Source organism: Ctenopharyngodon idella, chromosome 7, assembly GCF_019924925.1.
Source record: "Ctenopharyngodon idella isolate HZGC_01 chromosome 7, HZGC01, whole genome shotgun sequence".
NCBI lineage: Eukaryota > Metazoa > Chordata > Actinopteri > Cypriniformes > Xenocyprididae > Ctenopharyngodon > Ctenopharyngodon idella.
In genome coordinates, this window is record NC_067226.1 from 848,961 (window position 1) to 875,454 (window position 26,494).

The following is a 26,494-nucleotide window of genomic DNA, read 5'->3' on the forward strand; positions in this document are numbered from 1 at the left end:
ATTAATTGTTTGTAAAACTATCAAACTAAACATTTATTTGTTTCATATATAATCCATGTTTTTCAGGAACAGCTTATTTAATTTCTGAACAAGGTGATATAAAGATAAAAAATGACCTAATCAAACTGCAGCAAGAGCAAACAAGCGACTCCTTTTGAATCGCTCTCGCGGTTCTCGAATCTCAATCTCGTTCTCGGTTGCAATGGTTTTCGGATCATCAGTACACAACCGAGAACCGCTTCTTTCGGACGTGTCCGATTTGAGAACCAATGAGCTGAAGATACTGCGCATGCGTGATTCAGCGACAGCGTGTCTGATCTGAACTACCGAACAGTAATGACTGTCACAGCACAGCACGCCACAGGCGTCTGAACTCTGAACCGGACAACTGATGCCATCGTGAGCGCGGGTGAAACGAGGATAATGGGCCAATCTGGCGAAACGTAAGTTTACTTAATTACAAATAAACAGTAATGGATTATACATAGTAAGTGGAGCATAGTTTCTGCGCTGATGAAGACTAATTTATTGACGTCATATCTGTAAAACATCCTAGTTTGCACATCACTGCCTGCATATGTGTTGATGCTTTAGATACAAAAAACCAAATTGTCAGATTATAATGATGTTTTTAATTGACTGATGTTATGATTACTGACTTTATATTTGAATGTGTTAAGCCCACGATAGACTTGACGCCATTACGTCATCGCTAATGACGTCATTACGTCGGAGCGTTAAAGAACCGGTGAACCATTTTTTTCAACCGGTTTATTGAATCGAACGGTCCGAAAGAACCGGTTCGCGGAAAAGAACCGAACTTCCCATCACTACTAGCAACAGTAATATTGTAATTTGTGTCGGGTGTGTAAATGACAACACGCAAAATCAAAACGGGACTCCATACCTTTATAATGAAATAGCGATCGCGAGGTGAATCCAGTCCATCGTACTTGGGTAAAATGTCCATGAGCATCCATTGAAATACAAACAACACATTTTGTCCACAAAAACTTTAAATCCACGAAATATTGATATATTGTTCATTGTTTGCATCATATTTCTTCTGAACGATCTGCTCTCCATCATCGTTCTTCAAGAAATTATACAATCTGAGCACCGTTTATGTTGTAAAATTGTATATGATCGTATACATTAGACTCTCACAAACAAATGAGCCCGCATCCAAAATAGTGCAGCAGTTTTAGTTATAATATCCAAGCAGTGCTGTCGGAATTTGTCGTGTCTTGAGAGGCACATTCTCCAGCCATTGTCATTGTAGTAAATCTGGCGGACAAAACTTTTAGCTGATGCCAAGATGATCCAACAACGTGTGTTCTGTTTATCTTCCGCATGTGTGCACATGTACACAGACGCATCTATCCCGACCATAAGCACAGCATATAATTATGTGAAATACTCCCGGAAAAGCACAAACACGGCAAAGATGCCAAATTGAGTGGCTGGAATTATCTGAGGTAAAGTGACTACTCACAGACAGCAGCTGCAATTCATCTGTCACTCAAGTGGCCATGGCCTTAATTATGCAGAACGTTAAGGCTTAATATAATTTAAACAGATGAGCTATAAAAAAATTCACCCCCCTCAGAGTTGTCATGAAGGTCAAAATTAGCTGTATAGACCAAAACCACAATTTGTACCAGGCTGTAAACATGTTTTTTCTGCTGTAAAGTTGGGCATTTTAACATGGACTCAATGAGATTCTGCTCTCTTTTGGAGCCTGTCCCTAGCGGCCAGTCGATGAATTTCAGTTTAAGTCACTTCCGTGTTGGTTTCATGCAGATACTACTCATTAGGGGCCAAGCACCTCTAGCGCCACCAGCTGTCCAAAGTTTCACTTACGTTTATGCTAATAACTTTTGAATCGTAAGGGCTATAATCAAAATTATTTTTTCTCTGATTCATTGGCTCAAGCCGATTCGATTGCATGAACATTTTCCCGCCATTTTGAATTTTCTGAAAAACCTACTTTTTCAAACTCCTCCTAGGCCGTTGCTCCAATTTTCACGAAATTTGAACCAGATCATCTTCAGACCATGCTTGCGAAAAGTTATCAAAAGCTTTCTCGAAAACTGCACAAATGAATTTGATGAAAAGTTTGCCAAATCAGACTTGAGGCTGTATCTCCGCAACGCTTTATTGTATTCAGACCAGACTTGGTACATGTCATCACAAGCATGACCAGAGGCAACATGCAGCGTTTCAGCACAGCGCCACCTACTGGTCCGGAGATACGAAAAATGGCTCTTTTTGCTTTTCCGTGTTGGCTTCAAGAGAAACTAGGGGAGGTTGCCGCTTGGTGAAAACCTATTAGAAATTCCAGAGCATGGTGGCCTTCTGGGCTGGCCTGCAAATTGATGACATGACTAAACAGTTCTATTCTGTCAAAAGGAATCTCTCATTTAGACATGTAAAACAACAAACCACACCTTTAGTACATGATCGTCCCCTTTGGAAGTGAAATGTTACAAAGACACAATGAAGAAAATGCTTCATGTTTCTTTTAGTTTATACTAACGGCCTCTAGCAAAACTTCTGAATTCATTTAAAAGATTCAATGTCATGAACCATGCAAACTTTGACAAGTGCAGTGACTGATTCTTTTCTGGTGTGGGCAATCTGGCAGTAATTGTAGCAACGGCACATTTTATTGTCAGCAAGTACTGCACTTGTTGAACTTGATGGTATTATAATTTAGATTATTTATTTATTATTTTTATTAGTTATTATTCTGAAGTTTCTGATAAAGTTTAGTGTGTCAGGCAGACTGAACATGTTTTGCTACAGTGATGAAAACACAAACTATACTGAAACTAAATAAAAAGTATAGTCTGCACCATTTAAACTAAATGGAAATTTAAAACAAATTTGAATTAACCTTGTTTAGGTTTAGGGCTGGGTTTGGAGTTTCTTATCAGTATTTCAATATAATATTTTTACTAACACATCATCCCTGATTTGACAGCTAGTTGATGGTTAGGAATTGGGTTGGGTTGTTTATTTGACAGTAATGTGTTCCAGGAACACGTCTTACTTGGCAAAATCACGGTGATTGAAAAAATGAGAGGATGATGATATGAGATCACATTGAGGTAAATATGATGGCTGAGATGAATGGGTGGGCGTAACGGTCTGCCCACTTGTGTGCATCATTAAACAGACTGATTTGTTAATGTGATTGTACTCCATGATGGAAAGACTGCAATGGGAGAGAGAGTCTGCCCTCAGAACTCCAATCAGTCATTTTTCTTTCACTAAAAGGTTTTACACATAACAAAATGAATAATACTTTAAAAAATAAGCTTACAGTTTTGTACACCCACATGAGATGAAGATTGTCTTAGCCTAATAAAAGCTGTTTCATTTTACATGGAGTTTACATGCAGATACTACTCATTAGGGGCCTACGCACCGAAGGTGCGTAGGCACCTATTGTAATTGTTAGTGTTCTTCTTATTATTATTCTTCCGCCATTGAAGTCTATGGCAGCCCATAGAACCGCTTGCGGGAAAGTTATGAAATTTGGCACACTGATAGAGGCCAGTCTCAATTTGTCCATAGCAAATTTGGAGTTTCTAACTCAATCCCTCTTGTGCCACCAGCTGTCCAAAGTTTCACTTACGTTTATGCTAATAACTTTTGAACCGTAAGGGATAGAAACAAAATTCTTTTTTTCTCTGATTCCTTGGCTCAAGCCAATTCGATTGCATTTTCCTGCCATTTAGAATTTTCTGAAAAACATACTTTTTCAAACTCCTCCTAGGCCGTTGCTCCAATTTTCACGAAATTTGAACCAGATCATCTTCAGACCATGCTTGCGAAAAGTTATCAAACGCTTTTTGATAGAACCATCCGTTCTCGAAAACTGCACAAATGAATTTGACGAAAAGCTTGCCAAATCAGACTTGAGGCTGTATCTCCACAACGCTTTATTGTATTCAGACCAAACTTGGTACATGTCATCACAAGCATGACCAGAGGCAACATGTAGCATTTCGGCGTGGCGCCACTTACTGGTCCGGAGATACAAAAAATGGCTCTTTTTGCTTATAACTTCTGAACGGTTTGTCCAAAAATCATAAATGTCTCATTAGATTTGGGGCATCATGCCGAGTCGAATGATATCCAATTTTCCCATATCAGCCATTTTGGATGTCAGGCATTTTGAATTTTGTGCTAAAATGCTGTATTTTACAAACACATTAGCATATCGTTACAAAACTTGGTATTGGTCATCAGCACGATACCCTGAAAGAGCCTGAGAAGTTTCATGCCAGCACCACCTAGTAGTAAAATCAAATATTCAAATGCTTATAACTTTGGGTGTGGTTGACTTATTTTCACGGGATTCATCTCCTTCAACTCCTGAATCCTTGCCGAGTCCAACAATACCAAACATGCTAGGTTTCGCCTTATGGTTTGTGCGACATGGTGATTTAGCGTTTAAAAAACTTTTGTGAATATCTTCGAAACCGTTACTCCGATCGAGACAAAACCACCGTAGAAAGCACGAAACCTTAGCTGGTTAACAAAATGCTAATGCCCAAATGTCAAAAAAATCAAAACAAAGTCATCCATGAGTCATTTTTTATGTTCACATACATATAAACATCTATAACTCTAAAACGAAATTAGATATTTTAACCAAATTTGACACACATGTATGGGCTTACCCTGAGGAAAAATAAAAAAATTGGTGGGATTGTGTCTCTTGGTGGCGCTATAATTCAACAAAACATGAAATTGCCATTAACTACAATACAGTACTATGATAAAAATGGTATATTTAGGGGTTCAAGCACAAAGTGCTGAAACCCTATTGTAATTGTTAGGATTTTTAGGGGTTCAAGCACGAAGTGCTGAAACCCTATTGTAATTGTAAGGATTTTTATTATTATTATTATTATTATTATTATTATTATTCCGCCGTAAAACTGATCATGCAGACCAAACCGTAAGGCCTAGAGGCTTGAAACCTGGCCAGATGGTAGGTCTCAATTTGGGGAGAGCCTGACAAGGTATGACCCCGATTGGCCAATAGGGGGCGCTACAGCGATCAACAACGCGAAACTGCTCATAACTCCTAGACCATTTGTCGTAGACTCAAGTGTACAGGTGCTGGTCATATAATTAGAATATCGTGAAAAAGTTCATTTTTTTATTGTAAATTATTTTAAAAAATGAAACGTTCATATATTCTAGATTCCCTACATGTAAAGTAAAACATTTCAAAAGTTTTTTTTTTTTAATTTGTTGATTAGAGCGTACAGCTCATGAAAGTCCAAAATCCAGTATCTCAAAATATTAGAATATTTACATTTGAGTTTCATTAAATGACCATCCCTACAGTATAAATTCCGGGTATCTTTTGTTCTTTGAAACCACACTAATGCGGAAGACTGCTGACTTGGCAATGGTCCAGGAGACAATCATTGACACCCTCCACAAAGAGAGTAAGTCACAGAAGGTCATTACTGAATGGGGTGGCTGTTTACAGAGTGTATATCAAAGCATATTAAATGCAAAGTTGACTGGAAGGAAGAAATTGGGTAGGCAAAGGTGCACAAGCAACAGGGATGACCGCAAGCTTGAGAATACTGTCAAGTAAAGCCAATTCAAACACTTGGGAGAGCTTCACAATGAGTAGAATGAAGCCGGAGTCAGCGCATCAAGAGTCACCACACTCAGACATCTTCAGGAAAAGGACTACCAAGCCACTTCTGAACCAGAGACAACGTCAGAAGCATCTTACCTGGGCTAAGGAGAAAAAGAACTGGACAGTGAACAGTGGTCGAAAATCCTCTTTTCAGATAAAAGTAAATTTTGCATTTCATGTTGAAATCATGGTCCCAGAGTCTGAAGGAAGACTGGAGAGGCACAGAATCCAAGCTGCTTGAAGTCTAGTGTGAAGTTTCTGAAGTCAATAATGATTTGGGGGGGCCGTGACGTCTGCTGGTGTTGGTCCATTGTGTTTTATCAAGTGCAAAGTCAATGCAGCCATCTTCCAGGAGATTTTGGAGCACTTTATGCTTCCATCTGCTGACAAGCTTTATGGAGATGCTGATTTCCTTTTCCAGCAGGACTTTAGCACCTGCCCACAGTGCAAAAACCACTTCCAAGTGGTTTGCTGACCATGATATTACTGTGCTTTATTGGCCAGCCAATATGCCTGACCTGAATCTATGGGATATTTTCAAGAGAAAGATGAGAAACAGTCGATCCAACAATATACAGATGATCTGAAGGCTCAATAGTGCCTCAGCAGTGCCACAGGCTGATCACTTCCATGCCACACTTCACTGATGCAGTAATTTGTGCTAGGAGCAAGTCATTTGCTGTAATATGTCCTGCCGATCAAGTATTGAGTGCACAAAAGAACATACTTTAAAGAACTTGAACTTTTCTGTTTTGCAAATCCATTTTTTGATTGATCTTAGGAAATATTCTAATATTTTGAAATACTGGATTTTGGACTTTCATGAGCTGTACGCTCTAATCATCAAAATTTAAAAAAAAAACTTTTGAAATGTTTTACTTTACATATAGGGAATCTAGAATATATGAAAGTTTCATTTTTAAAAATAATTTATAATAAAAAAATGAACTTTTTGATGATATTCTAATTATATGACCAGCACCTGTATATCATGATATCATTGGAATCCTTGGCTCAAGGCAAACAAAACGTATATCTCTGATTTCATTTCCGCCATTTTGAATTTTCTGAATAATCACCCCAGGGCTGTGTTCTTTCACCTTTATTTTATATTCTGTATACTAATATGTGCCAAAGTAACCATGTAAATAGGACTATATTGAAATTTGCTGATGACACCGTTATCGTGAGTCTGCTACACGACAATGAGTCTGGCCATGGTCCTGTTATTGAGGAGCTTGTCACCTGGTGTGATGAATCTTATTTGGAGTTAAATGTAACTAAAACAAAGGACATGATTATAGATTTTAGAACTTGTACTTTACGTTATGCACTGCAAAAAATGCTGTTCTTACTTAGAATTTTTGTCTTGTTTCCAGTCTAAATATCTAAAAATTCTTAGATCAAGAAGCATTTTCTTGACAAGTAAAATTATTTTCTTGTTTTCAGGAAAAATAAGTCAAAATTAAGTGAGTTTTTCCTTAAAACAAGCAAAATAATCTGCCAATGGGGTAAGCAAAATAATCTTAATCCAAACTGAAAACAAGATTATATAGCTTATTTTTGGTTTGAAATAAGATTATTTTGCTTACCCCATTGGCAGATTATTTTGCTTGTTTTAAGGAAAAACTCACTTAATTTTGACTTATTTTTCCTGAAAACAAGAAAATAATTTTTACTTGTCAAGAAAATGCTTCTTGATTTAAGAACTTTAAGATATTTTGACTAGAAACGAGACAAACTCTAAATAAGAACAGCATTTTTTGCAGTGTGATACTACAATTATTAAAGATCAGGCGGTAGATTGTGTAGAAAGCTACAAATATCTAGGGACAGTCATAGATTCTAAATTGACTTTTGAAAAGAACTGTGAGATGGTATGTAAAAAGGGACGTCAGCGTCTGTTTTGCCTCAGAAAGCTGTCTAGATTTCACATTGACAAATCTATGATGACCCTTTTCTATCGGGCTTTTATTGAATCAGTCTTGTCGTTCTCCCTTGTGGCGTGGTTTGGTAATTTGTCTTTGAAGAACAAAAATTCTTTGAATCAAATTGTTAGGTGGGCAAGTAAGATTATAGGTGAACCACAACTTCACTTAGCAGGTCTTTACTCCAACTATTTACAGCATAAGGCGAGTTTTATTATTAGAGATTGTTCCCACCCTTTACATGCTGAGTTCCAGCTCCTCCCCTCTGGATGTCGGTTCGTGGCTCCTGGGTGGAGAACTAGACGATATAGGAATACTTTTGTACCTGCAGCTATAGAATTATTAAATGAAAAAAGCAGGAGATGATATGCATGGTTACTTTATGTACTTTATGTATTTTAGGTGGGCATCGAGGGTGTGTGTAGAAGCACATTGTCATGACTTTTTATTTTGTTTATTTTTAATATTTTATTGTTATTGTATGTTGTTTATGTCTTATGAATTGTCTTAAGGATGGATTGCTGAATCTCTTGACTGCGTAACAAATTTACCTTTGGGTACTAATAAAGATACCTTGGCCTTGACCTTGACCCTAATCTACTTTTTCCAACTCCTCATAGGCCGTTTGTTCAATTAACTCGAAACTTGATATATATCATCTAGAATTTTGAATCGGTGATTCACTCTCGTGACGGGACTCCAAAACGTTCTAAGTAGGCAGGGCCACTTTCACTTAAATGGTTATAACTCTTGAACGAAATGAGATATTTTCACCAAACTTGTCATACACATGTACGAGTTCATTCTGTGGTCACACAAAAAAAATTGCAGAGAATTACCACTTGGTGGCACTATAATACGAAAAAAAACATAAAAACTGCTATAACTACGCAACTGTTAGTCCAATTGACTTGAACATTGGCATGCACTGTCTTTGTCCAAGTTGCCTTGATGATGTATGATGACATTCGTGTATCTCGAAAAACATGGCTGCCATCGGCATATAAATTTTGAGCACCTCTTAGACCAGGTTAACGGAGGCCAATTGGGACAAAATTCGGTGAGCCTGTCTGACTAGTGGCCCTAGAGGTCTGTGCGAAGTTTGAAAGAAAATGGCCACTGGGTGGCACAATTGTAATACAGCAAACTTACCTCTGTTCATCTGAGAGTTTATCAGCATCCCTCCTCCACCCTATCTCCTCACTTCTAGTTCTATCTAATTGGTAAACCGGGGGGAGTACTCTGGGTTCGGGCCAAAATTCCAAGCTCGGAAAAAAAAAAATGACATGTATGAGTATGTAATTTAGCATTAAACATTACGTTACTTGCGGCTAATTCATTAGAATAAAATAAAATCATGTGATCAAACATAACAGTTACAGAATTTTATTTCATTACCTCATCCATGAACAAGATTTGTGAGTCCCATCGGATTGATTTTCATCAGCAGTGGAGGTGAAGACGACAACTCCTATCATTCCACACTTCTTCACTGCATCATCAAGCTACGCTTTTGTTATTGTTTTGAATATGTGACCTCTAGCAGCAAAAATACATACTGTACCTTTAACAAATGAATTGAGAATGTCTTTTAAATTCCAATTCAATTACTCAGTTTGAACTGGGGTAGGATGCAAAAATTGCAATTCAAATTTATCGCCTGGATTCACAGACAAGGCTTAAGCCTTGTCCCAGACTAAAATGCATGTTTGAGCTATTTTAACTGAAAGCAACTTGCACTGACATATCTTAAAATATGTCAGTTCCACTGTTTTGTGTCAAGATGCACACCAGTAATATTTTTTTTTCTAAGGCACGTTTATAAAAGCTACTTAAATGCCCTAATTGAACTAAAGCATAATCCTGGCTTAATCTAAGACCTGTCTGTGAAATCGGGGCTAAATGTAACGAGGAACGTTTCAAATTAATTGAAATTCAAAGAAATACAACTGTACTTTTTATTGAGAAAAGCAAAGTTTGTCAAGACAAGATCTGAATGTGAAATTTAATGTTTTTTAAAGAACATGTTTTTGAAAGTCTCATGCATTTATTTGATCAAAAATACAGTAAAACTGTAATATTGTTAAATATTATTACAATTTAAAATAACTTTTCTTATATATTTTTAAAATATATTTTTTTAATATTTATATTTTAAAAAGCAGTTTTCAGAAGCCATTACTCCAGTCTTCAGTGTCACATGATCATGCATTATTTAAATGCAGCCTGAGACTTTAGAGTCCCCTGACAGTCTGAGGCACTGGCCCCATCCATAAACCAGCATTGCTTTCTCTCCTTCTTTCCATCTGTTTTTAAACCCTGTAGCATTCTGAACCATTTCCGAATTAAATGTCAATGTTCTGCTGACACACAGACAAGGTAAGAGACAAGGAAAAAGACAGAAATGGTGTTTAAAAAAACAAGCATGAATCAAAACTTTAAACACATTAAAAATGATATTGCACAAATCTTAAACTTGTGTTTGTGTTTTTTTAAAAGTTGTTTTCCTTGCTTTTATTACTCTGTACTTTGTGCTCTCTTACATTTTCTGCTCATATTTTACTCTTTTGTACGCTTGTGCTCTTCTTTCCACGTTCTGCTCTTGCTTTTCCAAATGTTGCAGTTTGAGTTTCATGTAAATTAGGGCAGGCTAAAGGGTCACTAGTTCTAGATTGACAGCTCCTCCACTAGCCAATCAATCGAAGAGAGGGAGATGATATCACTTCAATGCGACTCATGGCTACTGATGCTCCAACGTGATCTCATGAGAAAACGTGTGTATTTTTACGTAAATTGTGGTTCTACCACACGTACATTTACTTACGTTTTCATACACACAAAAACGTACAACATTGACGTATTTATAGCACTAAAACATAAAAATACTTACGTATTAACAGCAAAAAAACGTAAATCATGTAACGTAAAGTGTGAATGTATATGAATTCCCATGTATTAATATTAAAATCGTGGCTTTAATGGGAGAAATGGGAACGCGGGGGCACCGCGATGCGACCGCAAAGGGCACTTTCGCGATCAAAGTGCACGCCACTGATAAGCATAATGCAGTATTACAGTATACACATACCAATTAAACGCGCAGGTCTCCTCTCGTGCGTCCTCTCCACTGTGTCGCTGGTCGAGGCAATAATCACTTTTGTTTCGCTTTCAGATATCTCTTTTGTAGATGCCATCAATGCTTTTACCTTTCTAGATGTAATTACCGAAATCAAAACAGTCCATAAACTATATCTTCACGAAAACTCCAGTCAAGCCAGCTTGCGCGTCAACCTGAGAGATCAGCCTCCTTACCTTAAAGTGTCAAATTTCTCGGTTTCTGAATGGACGGTTTGGCTTGATTGACAAACGCTAACGTTTGGGCATGATTTATATACCATCGACCTGTCCTAAAATGTTAGCACGCTTTGATCGATTGTTTGGAGATTGTGTGTTTCTCCATTCGAGAGCGCATTTCCTGTTCACATCCGCGACAAAAGAGTTAATTATTTACAAACGAAAACTCTCAGAAACGTGAAAATGGTCTCATTTGAAAGAAAATATCCTAAGCTAAAAGATGATATAGTGTGACTGATTGAAGCAGCCCTTATCAAAAGTGCGGGGGTCGATTTCTGTCTTTTCAAAACTGCGGGGGTCCTGACCCCCCTGTCCCCCGTGTCAACGGCGCGCCTGCATAAGATACACTAAAGCACAACATAAATTCACAAATCACATCCATTTTATTTGTTCGCTGTACTCCATATCTTTAGAATCCATATATTTGTAAGGAACAGATCTAAATTCAGCCCTTTATCCATCAATCTTCATCTTCATTCTCAGCAACAGCGACCGTCACAGTCAAAGCTCGCGCTCGTTATGATTCAAATTAGTGATGTCCGGTTCGCAAACGAATCGTTCTTTTTAACCGGTTCTTTTCAGTGAACCGGTCGAACCAGTTCACCAAATCGGTCTGAATCGTTCCAAACAGTTCGCATCTCCAGTAAGCAAACACTAATCCACAAATTACTAAAGTTACTCACTTTTTGACGTGCCTGACACTACCTCTCGAAATAAACCAACATCCCGGAGTTATTCGGTTACTCCAACAGTAGGCTACACTGACTTAACCTGCTGTAAAGAGAGAAATGATGATGAGCACGAGCAGCAGAGCAGCTGATATGAGTAAGCATGCGCGGCGTACACGAACGAACGTACACGAACGAACGTACACGGCCTGTCACCGTTCTCGTTCTCGAGTCAAGAATCGGTTGCAACGGTTTTCGGATCATCAGTACACAGCCGAGAACCACTTGTCCAATTTGAGAACCGATGAGCTGATGATACTGCGCATGCGTGTAATTTTTCAAGAGAACGAAAAGTATATTAGTCAAGTTTTGTTGAACATCGGAAAGTGTGATAATATAAAACATACTGGAAATATTTATGACTTAATTCAAAATACAAAAAGTTTATTGTGCTTTTCCAAATACACCATAACAGATTAATAACATACAAAATACTGTACATACTGTACATAATAAACTACATGCCAACATGAACATAATATTTTGTACATTTTGTACAATTATAATGTTCATAAATAGTTCTACAAAATTATTTTTCTATATTAATGTTATTTAAAAAGCAATATAGTAAAAGTTGTGCAGTTGTGCTTTCAAGTTATTTTTTTTAAAGATTGGAAACAATTGTTTGTAAAACTATCAAACTAAACATTTATTTGTTTCATAAATAATCCATGTACAGCTTATTTAATTTCTAAACAAGGTGATATAAAGATAAAAAAATTATGTAATCAAACTACAGCGAGCAAACAAGCGACTCATTTTGAATCGCTCTCGTTGTTCTCGAATCTCGTTCTTGAGTAGAATCGGTTGCAACGGTTTTCGGATCACCAGTACACAACCGAGAACCGCTTCTTTCGGACGTGTCCGATTTGAGAACCGATGAGCTGATGATACTGCGCATTTGTGATTCAGCGTGTGATCTGAAGCTACAGAACAGTAATGACTGTCATAGCACCGGTTAACTAGGACAACTGATGCTATGAGAGGACTCGAATGAGGGGCCAATCTGGCGAAACGTAAGTTTATGTAATTACAAATAAATCGTAATGTAAGGGGATCATGGTTTCTGCGCTGATGAAGACTAATTTATTCATTTTATGACTGTAAAACTTCGTTTGCACATCACTACCTGTATATGGATGCTTTAGATGCAAAATTAAATGGTAAGAAATGTTTCAGATTATAATGATGTTTTAGTTGACTGATGTTATGATTACTGACTTTATATATTTGAATGTGTTAAGTGTTTTTTCATCCCGGCCCGCGATAGACGACGTCATCGCGGATGACGTCATTACGTCGGAGCGTAAAAGAACCGGTGAACCGTTTTTTTCAACCGGTTTATTGAATCGAACTTTCCGAAAGAACCGGTTCGCGGAAAAGAACCGAACTTCCCATCACTAATTTAAATTTTAAAGTAGCGCCACCCTCGAGAAGCGTTACGACATGGTTTACGGCACTGATATCGAACGCTCATTGGTTCTCACCTGCTTCGTAACAGATTGCGACATGCCATGTTTCAGTGGATTGACATTTGAAATGAGGGCGTGCCTTCACGGAGAGAAACTGGATTTATCATATTTTCATGGATTAATAAGTTAAATTCTGCTCTGTACCCTATAAAAAACTATTACCGGCAGAGAGGACTGTGACTGGAACTCATCATCATTTGAACTACATTTGGTACCACTTTTGACATTTTCGCAAAAAAAAAAAAATTATTGTGATTACGCTTGTTTGTCTGTCATTCTTTTATTTATAACAGTAGGTAGTTTAAAGAAATGGTTATAGGTAGGTTAAGAGGTAGGTGTAGGATTAGTGGCTCAAAATATCGTTTTAATGTTATATTTTTACTAAAATTGTCATTTTCCTACACATTTCTGTTCTTTGTTTTATTCTTTTAACATTCTGTATAAAATGGGTAGGTTTAGGTTCGGGATGGGGTTTAGGGATCTTACATTTATCTACAAAATGATAAAATAGAAATTATACGTATATCTTTATGACATAAAAGATTTGTAAATATTTTACGTTTTTTCGCTGTAAAAATGTAAGTATTTTTACGTTTTAGTGCCATAATTACGTCAATATTGTATGTTTCAGCACCTTTCTAAACGTACAAAAATGTACGTTTTGTGTCTTTTGAAAGTTACGTTAAGTTAATACCTACGTATTAATGAGACCAGGCTGGATGCTCACACTCATGCAGGGGAGGATAACAGTTTAATTTGAAACTTTACAAGGACTTTCAAGCTGTAAAGTTATCTGAACTATGGACAAATAATTCCTCTTTTATGAGATACATGAGATACTCTTTTTAATGTGCAGTCTTGTTATGATTATTAATCTTTATGTTCATAATATATGGTATTTGGTGTTAAAATATTACTTGGCTCATGATGCTAATATGCTAAGGCTACTGTAGCTAATATACTTCTTAACTGTTGTTGGTAAACAATCATAGGTAACCTGGTAAATGAATTCTAAAACTGAATGTCTCATTTCTGCATTGACTACGATAGTGTTACAGAGATAGTTACAGAAACCAGGTGGATTTAATATGCACTGATTTATTCACATACTTATTGTGTTTATTTACATAACTACAAAATTGCACAATACTATAAGAGTAATGTTTTAAATATAGCTTTAAAAACAAAATTATAGATCAGGGATAGGCAACATCAGTTCTGGAGTGCCGCTGTCTTGCAGAGTTTAGCTCCAACCCTGAAAAAAAAAAAGAAAAAAACCCTGTCTATAATATTAATAAACCCGTCTATAATATTAATAAAAATGAAGACACTGATTAGCTGGTTAAGGTGTGTTTGATTAGGGTTGAAGCTAAACTCTGTACTCCAGGACCGACATTGCCCATCCATGTTATAGAAATATGAATTTAAATGGCCAGTAGGTGGCGGAAAGTTACTGTCTTTATGAGTGAGTCTTTCATTTAAAGTCTCATTCAAATCAGGAATTCATTAATGAAACACTGCTGTGTTGCTCTGTTTTAATTAACAATGTATGCTACGTTACTGTAAAAAGCATTTTTCTATTTTTAAAGTACTTTGGAGAAAAAAGTACTCAGATCTGACACTTCATAAATTATGATTGATCATAATGTGTTATGATTTAATTATATATATATTTCACCCATAATTCAAGCTAATTCGTTACAACGGCAAATTTAGGAGCCATTGAGCAGCGGTGGATGGCTTTGGGAGCGGTGGAGTTTTATTTTGAGGTCTACTACAAGCCGTTAGACAATTCTTTCGACTCAAGCTTAAAAAAGGAGTGCTGTTCCGAACTATCCTTGACCCGAGAGACAGGGAAGAAATTTGTCAATTGGTGGTTCCAGAACCCTTGCTTTACAAAGTGTTCGAGAGTCAGCATGATCATTGTGGATATTTTGGAGAAAGAAGCACGCTGGAGCACATGAGGTGAAACATTGTACAGCATTGGTTTGTCCACTACGGCTGTCTTGCACGACTACATTCCGACCAAGGTCGATGTTTCAAAGCCAGTGTCATCAAAAAACTGTGTAAAGTCTGTGGAATCAGAAAAAGTTGCACAACTCCATATCACCCTCAGGGTAACTCCCAGTGTGAAAGATTTAACAGAACTATGCATGACATGTTAAGGACATTACCCCCAGAAAAGAAAAAGAACTGGAAGCAGTATCCAGTTGGTTACGGCATACAATAACCGAATCCACGCTTCAACTGGCTATTCGCCATTCTACTTAATGTTCAGGTGGGATGCCTGAATGCCGATGGATATTCTTAACGGGAGAGACTTGGAAGGAAGTGGAGTTGGCAATCTTGATGACTGGGTGAAGAACCATCACAACAAATTGAAGACAGCTGTTGAAGTGGTCAACAGGGCAGCACAAGAGGCTTCAAGACAAAGAAAAAGACCTGGTGACCGTGTTCTGTTACAGAACCATTCACATGGGAGGAGGAAGAAGATACAAGATCACTGGGAATCCCTACCTTACATTGTGGTGAAACACAATCACGCAGACACTCTACACACAGTCTACACAATTCGCCCAGAGAAAGGGTAAAGTTGTACATAGGGATCAACTCAAGCATTGCACTTTTCAGTCATCGCCACTACCTTGCACATCTAGACATAAATCTTGAGAACATGCAGGATAGGAACATACTGGTATGGCAAGATGTCTTAAAATGTATTTATTTTTCTAACATTTAAACTTAGACCACATTATTAGATTACCCTTTGACTTTATGAATACACATAAATGACAGCTTAATGATTTTTTTTTTTTTTGTGCATTTATTTAAAGACCGCATGTGCCATTTTTTTTTGTCACTGGTGTTACCTTACTTCTCTGGCGTTAGAATTATTTCTCAATTCTTTCAGCACATGCAGTCAGAATTACAGAAAAATAATGATAATGCAAAAAATAAGGATATTATATTTTATTTATTTTAATCAGGTTTGTTAAAATTGTGACTGAATGATGTTAGTTCACTTGCGCAACCATGTATTTGCTATAACAATGAAAATATTTGAAAAACAGTTATAAATTAAAGCTGCAAGCAGCGATGAAAGGGCCCTCGCACCCGAGCTCACCGCCACCCGTTGGCCTTAGGAAAACTGTGAACAGTGGGCGATATTCATTTAAGCGGATAAATAGATGATAAATATGGCAAAGTCATTTTGATGCACCACACTTCCTGCAGCAGGTGGCGCTTTGACTATAACTAAATATTGGCATGTAGATGTCTTCAGGCCAGGACTATTATCAAACGTGAAGTTTGGAGCAGATCGGACATTGTACGCCTGAGTTACAACAACTTCCTGTTTCGTGCCGTTAATCGCATACATTAGCACTTAGCCAAGTGTTGCATGATTTAACATGTTTCTATCATGTTTGGTACTTTATGGCATATACAAATGTGTTTCTGGGAGTGAATTATAGATGTTTTGACATTATTGTGATGAAGTTTGAAGCAAATTGGGTAATAAAAAAAAAAGAGGGTGATCTCAAAGCATTTTGAAAGTGACACACTTCCTGCTGCCAGTTGGTGGCGCTATAACTTTGACTCACAATAGTCACATCCATGTGATCATTCTCCTACACTGAACACACAGCTGAAGTTTCATAAAAATCAATCAACATATGAATAAGTTATAACACACTTCCTGATTCCCTTTTCTCGCCATAAATTCGTTGCCTCGCCATGGCCAAACCGTTCGAGATATCAAAAATCCGCTGGCAATTTTACATCCTCAATATCTTTACTTCATGCTGACTGAGTTTGGTGGTGATCGGATTAATCGCCTAGGAGGAGTATATCAAATTCCAGAGCATGCGTTTTTCAAACAACCCGTAATAGCCGACTTCCTGTTGGGGTGGAGTATAACTTAGAGCACGAAAGTTGTTAGGCCCGATGAGGTCTATATGTGTACCTAGTTTCATACTAATACGTGCAAGCATGTTTGATATATGGACCAAGTTTTCTGACTTCTTTCAAGGGGGCGCTGTCGAGCCCCCCTGCCACGCCCGGATACCAGCCTCTGCGGCGTCCTAATGGCCGCAGATTCCAATGTGTGTGCCAATTTTCAAGAGTTTTTGAGCATGTTAAGGCTCCCAAAAAGCCCCAGATGATGGAAAAAATTAAATAAAAATAAATATAGCTGCAAGCAGCGATGGTGGGCCCAAGCCCGGTGGCACCGCCACCCCGGTGGCTTCAGGGCAACTGTGCACGGCGGGCAATAGGCATTTAAAACGGTTAAACATAAAAAGACTATTTCAAAGTCACTTGAATACACCACATTTACTGCAGCAGTTGGTGCCCATATGATCACACACACACACCCACACACAGAGAGAGAGAGAGGTTTAACAACACCTTTATTTATACACTTTTACTTCACAATAAAACCATTACTAAAAACACATTTGTATGCTTATTATAAAACCACTTTTAAAACCTTCCAAAAATTTCTATCAAAAATTTAAAACAAAACAATCATCATATAACATGCACAACACTTCATTAACACGCCATACATCACAAAAACCCAATAAATTATTTGTCAACTTATAATATGCAAATTCAATCTTTAGCCTCCCTGCTATTAGCCGCTTAAACATTTCTTCAGGATCCATAGTTGCCAATTGTAAACCTTTATTTTTCCATGTTTTCCACACTGCCAGTTTAGCCGTTCCAATCAGGTAATTTAATAAACACATTTTTTCCTTTTTGAAAATGTATACTTTATTCCTCCAATAAACACCTCATCAGAAATATTCTCATCAAATTTTCTAAACCAGCTCCTTATCAATTTAAAAATACCTTTTAATCTCTCACACTTTAAAAACAAATGCTCTAAATCTTCTTTTCTCCACAGAATCGACAATCACCCTTTACAGCTGTATTCAGGTGTGCCACATGTCCGTCTGTAGCTATTGCCCCATAAATTATCCTCCATTGTAGATCACCAGTACGTTTCTCCACAGGAGGTTTATATAGGGCCCTCCACCTGTCTCTTATCAGGAAGTCTGGGCTTAACAAATCTGGCCACTTTGAAACTTTTTGTTTTCTCAATGAATCTTGATGGATCATTTTTACTGTAATATTGTACATTACTTTCTTTGTCATGCTCTTAAAAGAACAACACTGGGGAGTCCCAAAGTACAACATTGTATCCACTACTTCTTCTTCAACCTCCTTTATTGCTGGAGAAACAGTCAGTTCTGGAAAATCCATATCATTGCCCATGTCCTGAATATTTTCATGTCTTTGTGCAATAAATGTCCTGTATCCACTTGGCAATGCATTGTAAATTTCTTCTTTTAATTTTCACACAAGACGTGAAGATCTCAAGCCCGTTGCCTCTTTAAGTTCATCAAGCGATTTCCACCCTTCTTCGTTTAATAAATGATCCAGCTTTACAATTCCATTCCTTAATAAACATTGTCGTACAGTCACAGAAGACAGCAATCTGGTTTGAATCATTGGATTAAAGAAGAGTGGTTCCTCCGGTGCCCAGTGTTCTAGATTGTCCACATTCCGTTCTGTTCTTAGAACAGTTTTCCATGTTTGTAACATAGCTCTATAAAAAACAGTGAGCTCAGACAAGTTCATCTCCTCAAGCTTCATTAAGAATAATTGTTTATCAAGTCCAAAGCCGCCCACTCTCCTCATGATTGCACTTGCAGTTTTTCCCCATAGCACATCTTTATCATAGAGAAATCTCTGTGCAGCCTGTATCCTAAAAGCACGGATTCTATTTCTCACATCCACAAGTCCTTGGCCGCCTTCCTGTACTGGTAAGTATAATACTGCAGCGCGAGTCCAATGCTGTCCATTCCAAAAAAAATTCACTATTGTCCTTTGTATATTGGAGATCAACTCCTCTGGTGGCTCCATTACAATAGTCCTATGCCACAAAGTAGAAGCAGCCAGATTGTTTACTACCAGAACTCTTCCTCGATATGACAATTGTGGTAATAGCCATCTCCACTTCGACAATCGGGCAGACACCTTTTCTATCAAACCCTCCCAGTTTTTCTTTTGAAATTGTTCATTTCCTAAAAAAACTCCTAAAATCTTTAGTCCGTCTTTTTCCATTGCAACCCTCCTGGAAGTTGTGTAAAATTTTCCGAATTACCAATTATAAATCCTTCACTTTTTGTCCAATTAACCTTAGCAGAAGAGGCTTTTTCGTATAATTCAATAGTTTTAGTTAAAATTTCAATGTCTTTTGGTCCTGTAATAAAAACAGTAATGTCATCTGCATAGGCTGATAAAACCACCTTAGAATGACCATTAACCTGAGGGATTAGGGTTCCTTTTAAATTCCTCCTCAACTTACATAATAAAGTTTCAATTATTAGGCTATATAATTGTCCTGAAATTGGACAACCTTGCCTTATACCTCTTGTCACAGGTATTGGAGCACTTAAACCACCCCCCACTTTCACCATCACATAAACGTTAGAATACAACAACTGAATATATGAAATAAAACCATCACCAAAACTCTTTAACACTTTAAATAGATATTCATGATCCACACAATCAAATGCTTTTTCTTGATCTAACGACAACACTCCCAAATCATTCTTATTATTCTGATTAAAATCAATTATTTCTCTCAATAAAAAAGGCTATCTATAATAGATCTCTTAGGAATGCAATATGTTTGATCACTTTGGATCAGCAAATCTAAACAGTGTTTGAGTCTATTTGCTAAACACTTTGAAAAAATTTTATAGTCCAGATACAAAAGAGATACAGGTCTCCAGTTTTTTAACAGTCCAAGGTCTCCCTTTTTTGGAAGCAATGACAAAACTGCTCGACGACAACTTATTGGAAGTGAATTACTTTTGATGCATTCTAGAATTACTTCATATAAATTGGGTCCTATAAGGTCCCAAAATTGTTGATAAAATTCCACCGGTAATCCATCAATTCCAGGTGATTTACCTTTAGATAGTTGCCGCATAGCCTCTGTGAACTCTTGAAAAAGTGACTAAATCATCCAAAACTTTTTTTTTTTTTTTTCTCCAAGCTGAGGTAACTCATTAAGTAAGTCCTCAGTACAGTCCATGTCACAACTCTCAGCTCTGTATAATTGCTTATAAAAGTCTCCTGCCAATCTCCTCATTTCTGTAGGATCTGATGTAACTGATCCATCCGAACGACGAAGATGGCACATCATCTTTTGTTGAACATGCTTTCTTTCAAGGTTAAAAAAGAATGTACTTGGAGCATCCATATCTTTAATGGAACAGTATCTTGATCTTATCAGTGCTCCTTTTGCTTGTTCATGTAGTAGTAAACTCAGTTCTTGTCTTTTCTTATTTAACCCAATACACTGTACAGCTTCATTATTATTTACAGCTTGTTTTTCTACAAACTCAATGTCACTTTGTAAAGCTTTCACTGTTGCTTTTTAACATATTTGATGAGTGGAAGGCATAATTTTGACAGAACATTTTTATATTAGCCTTTCCCACATCCCACCATTGGCTTAGGTTTTCAAAAGAATTTTTCTTCAATTTCCAAATTTTCCAGAACAATTAAATTTTTTACAAAAAGAGACATCCTGTAATAACTTTACATTAAAAATCCAGTAATAATTACATTTAAATGTCTTCTTCAAATTAACATTTAATATGACCATATGATGGTCTGAAAAACCATTAGTTCTAATAAAAGTATTCATCACCTTATTGTTCCATATTTTTTTTTAAATAAAACCTATCCAATCTCGCTCCAGTAATTCTATTATCAACCACTTTTAACCATGTATACTGCTTTATTCCTTCATTTCTTGTTCTCCGTACATCTATTAATTGAAATTCATTTATAATTTTTTAATGCATCACTTGACTTATTATGCGGCTCTTCCCCATTTCGGTCAACAATGAAGTCTGTTGTACAATTCCAAACACCTCCTAATATTAGACAAACATTATCATCATATTTTTCAATAACCTTCCTTAATTCCATAAAACACATCAGCTGCTCTGGACCATTGTTAGTAGCATAAACATTAACAAATACAAATATTATTCCTTTATACTCAATTTTTGTTAATAATAATCTTCCTTTAACAATTTCTTCTACCTTTTAAAATATTCACACTTTCAGAAAATAAAATCGCTACCCCAGCACTATTTCTTGTCCCATGACTCAAGGCAAAATTTCTTTTCCACCATAATCCTCATTGAATTCCATTATCATTGTCTGTATGTGTTTCTTGTAAAAAACAAACATTAACCTTTTCAATTCTTAAAAACTCTGAAATCTGTGCTAATTTATTCCTGTCCCTACCCCCATTAATATTCAATGATCCTACTCTCCACACATCCATATAGAGAAGTAAGAAGTAGACAGAAACGGAAAAGAAAAAGCACAGATTAAAGACCACCACTTGTGATTTATCCATGAAACTACTTTTGTGAAACTCTCACTTTACTTTTCCTCAATTTCGTTAGCATCTTTTTCAGCCGGAATCTTTTCTTTTTATCCAAAACTTCATAGCTCACTGTTTTTTGCAACAACAACACCGATATTATAAATTTCTCCGCATCTGGAAAGAACTCTTTTACATCAACAACTTTACCAAATGTTGTATCAAGAAAGTCATTAATTTCTTCTAAAGAGTATGTCTTCCATCACTTGTGACCCAATGTCTGAAATCTCGGAAAGTGCATCTTCCTCTCTCATTTCTGCATCACAATTGTCTTCATTATCATTTTTTCCAACACTGTTTTCTCCAGCACTTTCAACATTTTCCATATCCTCACTCCTTACATTGTTTACAACCGTTCCTGTTATTTCATTATTCAAACTCACACTATCCTCAATTCGGTTATCATTTTCTTTAGGTAATTCAACAACTTCCTCAACTCCCTGGGCCTCCTTTTCCACATCTTTTTCAGCTCCCTGAGCCTCATTCTCTTTCACATCTACAGACTACACATTTTCAGCATCATTCACAGGAACAACCTCATCAGTGTGTCTAGCGGCTTCTTCAGCAGCTTGAACTTTATGTGGGCATGCTAAATGCTTATGCCCAACATCTCCACACTCAAAACATTTCATGTTTCCAGTATTTGCGTAAACCGTGTACACTCTTCCTTCATGCCAAACTCTAAAAGACACTTCTAACTCCTATTCATTTAGGAACATAAAGACCTGTCTTCTAAATGACATGCGTTTAAGCGCTTCATGTTTACATCCGAGAGGAACTGTTTTAATTGCGCTAGCTAATTTCCCATATCTCAAAAGCTCTCTTTCTATCTCATTACTTTGGATGAAAGGTGGCACATTTGAAAGAGTTACCTTGACAGTTGGTGCAACCAGCGGTGAAACAGTAATAAAGTCTCCACTTACCACTATTCCGCTGCTTATAAGACGATTCACTTGGCTCTCTTCTTTTACAAACACAACCACCGCTTTATTCATTCGCGAAGCAGATGAAATGTTTTGATAACCGATCTCCTCTCCTACGGCCTGTAACACTTCCTCCACATTCACCCCGTTCGCCGTCACACACCTGATCCTCAAAAATATTCTACTATCGCTACAAAAAAATATAACTTAAATCAGAAATTGAAAATTTTTTTTTTTAGAAAAGATAAGAAACAAGCACACAATCACCCTCCCCTCTTGAGAACCCTCACACACACCCAAACGCTCCCAGCATGCACAGAGAGAGAGAGAGAGAGAGAGTGTGAAAAATCCACATTCAAACCAAAATATCTGACTTCCTGTTGGTCGGAGCTAATGACTGTAAATTAGAAAGTTGTCCGGCTTAATGAGAACAATATGTGTACCGAGTTTGGTGACTGTAGGTAAAAATAACCCCCCCACTTTTGTCAAAAGGTGGCGCTACTGAGCCCCTCCACCACGCCCGTTTCTAAGGCTTTGTCCATGTCTGTTGGTTGACAACATTGATGTGTGTGTTGAGTTTCATGCAATTTGAAGCATGTTAAGAGCCTCAAAAACACTCAAGAATATTATTAAAGTTTGACGTGTTGCCATGGCAACAATATTTAGGATATCACAAATATAATCACAGGTCTACATCTATCATGTTTTGACATTATTCTGATGAAGTTTGAAGCAAATCGGGTGAAAGTAAGAGGGCAATCTCAAAGCATTTTGAAAGTGACAAACTTCCTGCTGCCAGTTGGTGGCGCTATAACTTTGACTCACAATAGTCACATCCATGTGATCAGCCTCCTACAATCAACACACGGCTGAAGTTTCATAAAAATCAATCAATGTATGCAGACATTATAACACATTTCGTGTTTCCCTTGTTTGCCATAAATTCGTTGCCCCGCCACTGCCAAACCGTTCGAGATATCAAAAATCCGCTGGCAATTTTTCATTATCAGTGTCTTGACTTCATGCTGACCGAGTTTGGTGGTGATCGGATTAATCTCCTAGGAGAAGTATATCAAATTCCAGAGCCTGCGTTTTTCAAACAACCAAAAATAACGGACTTCCTGTTGAGCTGGCGTATAACTTAGAGCACGAAAGTTGTTAGGCCCGATGAGGTCTTTATGTGTACTGAGTTTCATATTAATATATGCAAGCATGTTTGATATATGGCCAAGTTTTCAGATCCCATTCAAGGGGGCGCTGTCGAGCCCCTGGGCCACACCCGGGTCCCAGCCTCGGCGGCATCCTAGTGGCCGCAGATTCCAATGTGTGTGCCAATTTTCAAGAGTTTTTGAGCACATTAAGACCCCCAAAAAGCCCTGGAAGTTTGAAGAAAAAAAAAAAAAATAAAATAATAATCCTTAGGAGAAAAATAGGCCCCTGCGCCTTAGTGGCTTGGGCCCTAATAATAATAATAATAATCCTTAGGGGATCAAGATAATAATAATAATAATAATAATAATAATTAAAGCTGCAAGCAGCGATGAAAGGGCCCTCGCACCTGGGCTAACCGCCACCCGTTGGCTTTAGGAAAACAGTGAACAGTGGGTGACATGAAACAGGTGAAAACATGAAACATGAAAACCCGGTATTCATTTCAAAGTGACACACTTCCTGTTGCCAACAGGTGGCGCTTTAACTGTTACTGAATATTGCCAAGTAGATGTCTTCAGGCCAGGACAATTATCAAACATGTGAAGTTTAGAGCAGATCGGACATTGTATGCCTGAGTTACAACAACTTCCTGTTTCGTGGCGTTAATCGCAAAAGTTAGCTCTTAGCCAAGTGTTGCATGATTTAACGTGTTTCTAGTATGGTTTGTACTTCGTGGCATATTGAAATGTGGGTCCCACTTTATATTAAGTGTCCCTTATACCTGTGAACTTACATGGTAACTAGATGTGTACGTAACATGTAACAACAGTGTAAGTACACATTGGTACATAGTATCTACAGCTCTAATACTGGTGTAACTACACACATGTAACAACCAACTGAATAGAATGTGTAAGTACAAATGTGTAACAGGACATTGGTAACAACACTTTTTTCACTTCAGAAAGTACACATGTGTAACAAGAATTATGTAACTACATTTTGTAACAACAATATGTACTAGCACAAGTTTTTAATCTTCCACACGGATTCTTCAATACTGCAGTTACCAGTTTGGAATAGCCTGAAAATTTATGGAAATCATGATGATTCCTATGTACATACCATGTATTTGTGAACACTGAATTAGAAGGTTTCACCTTGTGATACCAGTGTACTTACATGGTAAATCCTCAGGAACTGTCCACTCAATATAAAGTGTAAAATGGTCACAATTTACTGTGTAATATGTAAAACCTAATTCTCTGTGCAACACTTTAATTACAGTGTACTTACATGGTAACTCCCCAGGAACTGTCCACTTAATATAAAGTGTAAAATGGTCAACTTACTGTGTAATATGTAAAACCTAATTCTCTGTGCAACACTTTAATTACAGTGTACTTACATGGTAAATCCTCAGGAACTGTCCACTCAATATAAAGTGTAAAATGGTCAACTTACTGTGTAATATGTAAAACCTAATTCTCTGTGCAACACTTTAATTACAGTGTACTTACATGGTAAATCCTCGGGAACTGTCCACTCAATATAAAGTGTAAAATGGTCAACTTACTGTGTAATATGTAAAACCTAATTCTCTGTGCAACACTTTAATTACAGTGTACTTACATGGTAACTCCCCAGGAACTGTCCACTTAATGTAAAGTGTAAAATGGTCGGTCCCACTTTATATTGTGTCCCTTATACCTGTGAACTTACATGGTAACTAGATGTGTACGTAGCATGTAACCACAGTGTAAGTACACATTGGTACATAGTATCTACAGCTCTAATACTGGTGTAACTACACACATGACTGTGTGACTGTAAAGATAAAATTGGTAATCAGAGTGTCAGATTAGAAATGGAAAATTAAAAAGTAGAATAAAGGAAATAAAAAGTAAATCTGTGCTGTGCAATAATATCTCAATATCTATCAAAGAAAAACTATCACATTCATATTTCAAAGTTTATTATACATTCTGCAACACTGTGTATGCATACTCTCCTAAGTAGTTTGAGTAAGCTATGAACTTAACAAAACAAGTTAGAAGTTGTTAGCATGATATAGTCAAATTCCAGAATCTGAAGAAATGTCACAACATGAACAGTTAGAGCCAAAAAATCATACACCTTTATTGAAATCTAAACCTGTATGCTCTTCTAATGTCATGGATCAGCTGTGCCAAGGCACCTTTCCTATTTCTTTTTCCCAGCCAATAGTGCCACTGGATGAATTTCAAATGTTCTCTTAATAGTTTTGTAGTCTTGTTACCCCTAAATCTTGACACCTGTGCCTTGATGGCTAGCCAGGCCCGTTCAATATGTTGTGTGTGACAGCCAGTTTGGGGATCAACAAAATTTTCGCTGTGGTTTACAGTTAGGTGTCTGTATCCTAGCGGTTGTAGCGCATTAAGATATGCCCTCCAATTGTCACTGTAAACAGTTGATCCCCTTCTGATGTGCCTTGTGATAATGGGCATCAGTGTGGTCCTGGAACGGTCCTTTACCATCTTTAGGACTAGTAGGCGGCGAGCTCCTTTAACTTCCATCATCCCAAACACCCAGCCTTTTCTTCTCTGCCAAGTGGTACAACAGTGGCCACGATTAAACTGAAAATGCATAAACACAAGAAAATATTAAGAGCAGTAAAACCCGGTATGTGTCAGAGAAAACATACATTTGGATTCTGATCTCCCCATAATCATTTAGGGGTTACTCAAGCCATTCCTCAGCACGCAAGTATCTTCATTAACCTAAACATTAAACAAC

At 37.3% G+C, this 26,494-nt stretch overlaps 1 protein-coding gene across 2 annotated transcripts in view; it reads left to right on the top strand.

Annotated features, from left to right (window-relative positions):
- The first annotated feature begins 340 nt into the window (after nt 1–340).
- The window catches only part of LOC127516272 (E3 SUMO-protein ligase ZBED1-like), a 31,910-nt gene continuing 5,756 nt past the window's right edge, over nt 341–26,494 (top strand). For both annotated transcript variants that reach the window (XM_051900740.1, XM_051900739.1), the window contains exon 1: nt 341–443. The gene's annotated coding sequence lies outside the window, so the exon portion shown is untranslated. The remainder of the gene's footprint in view (nt 444–26,494) is intronic.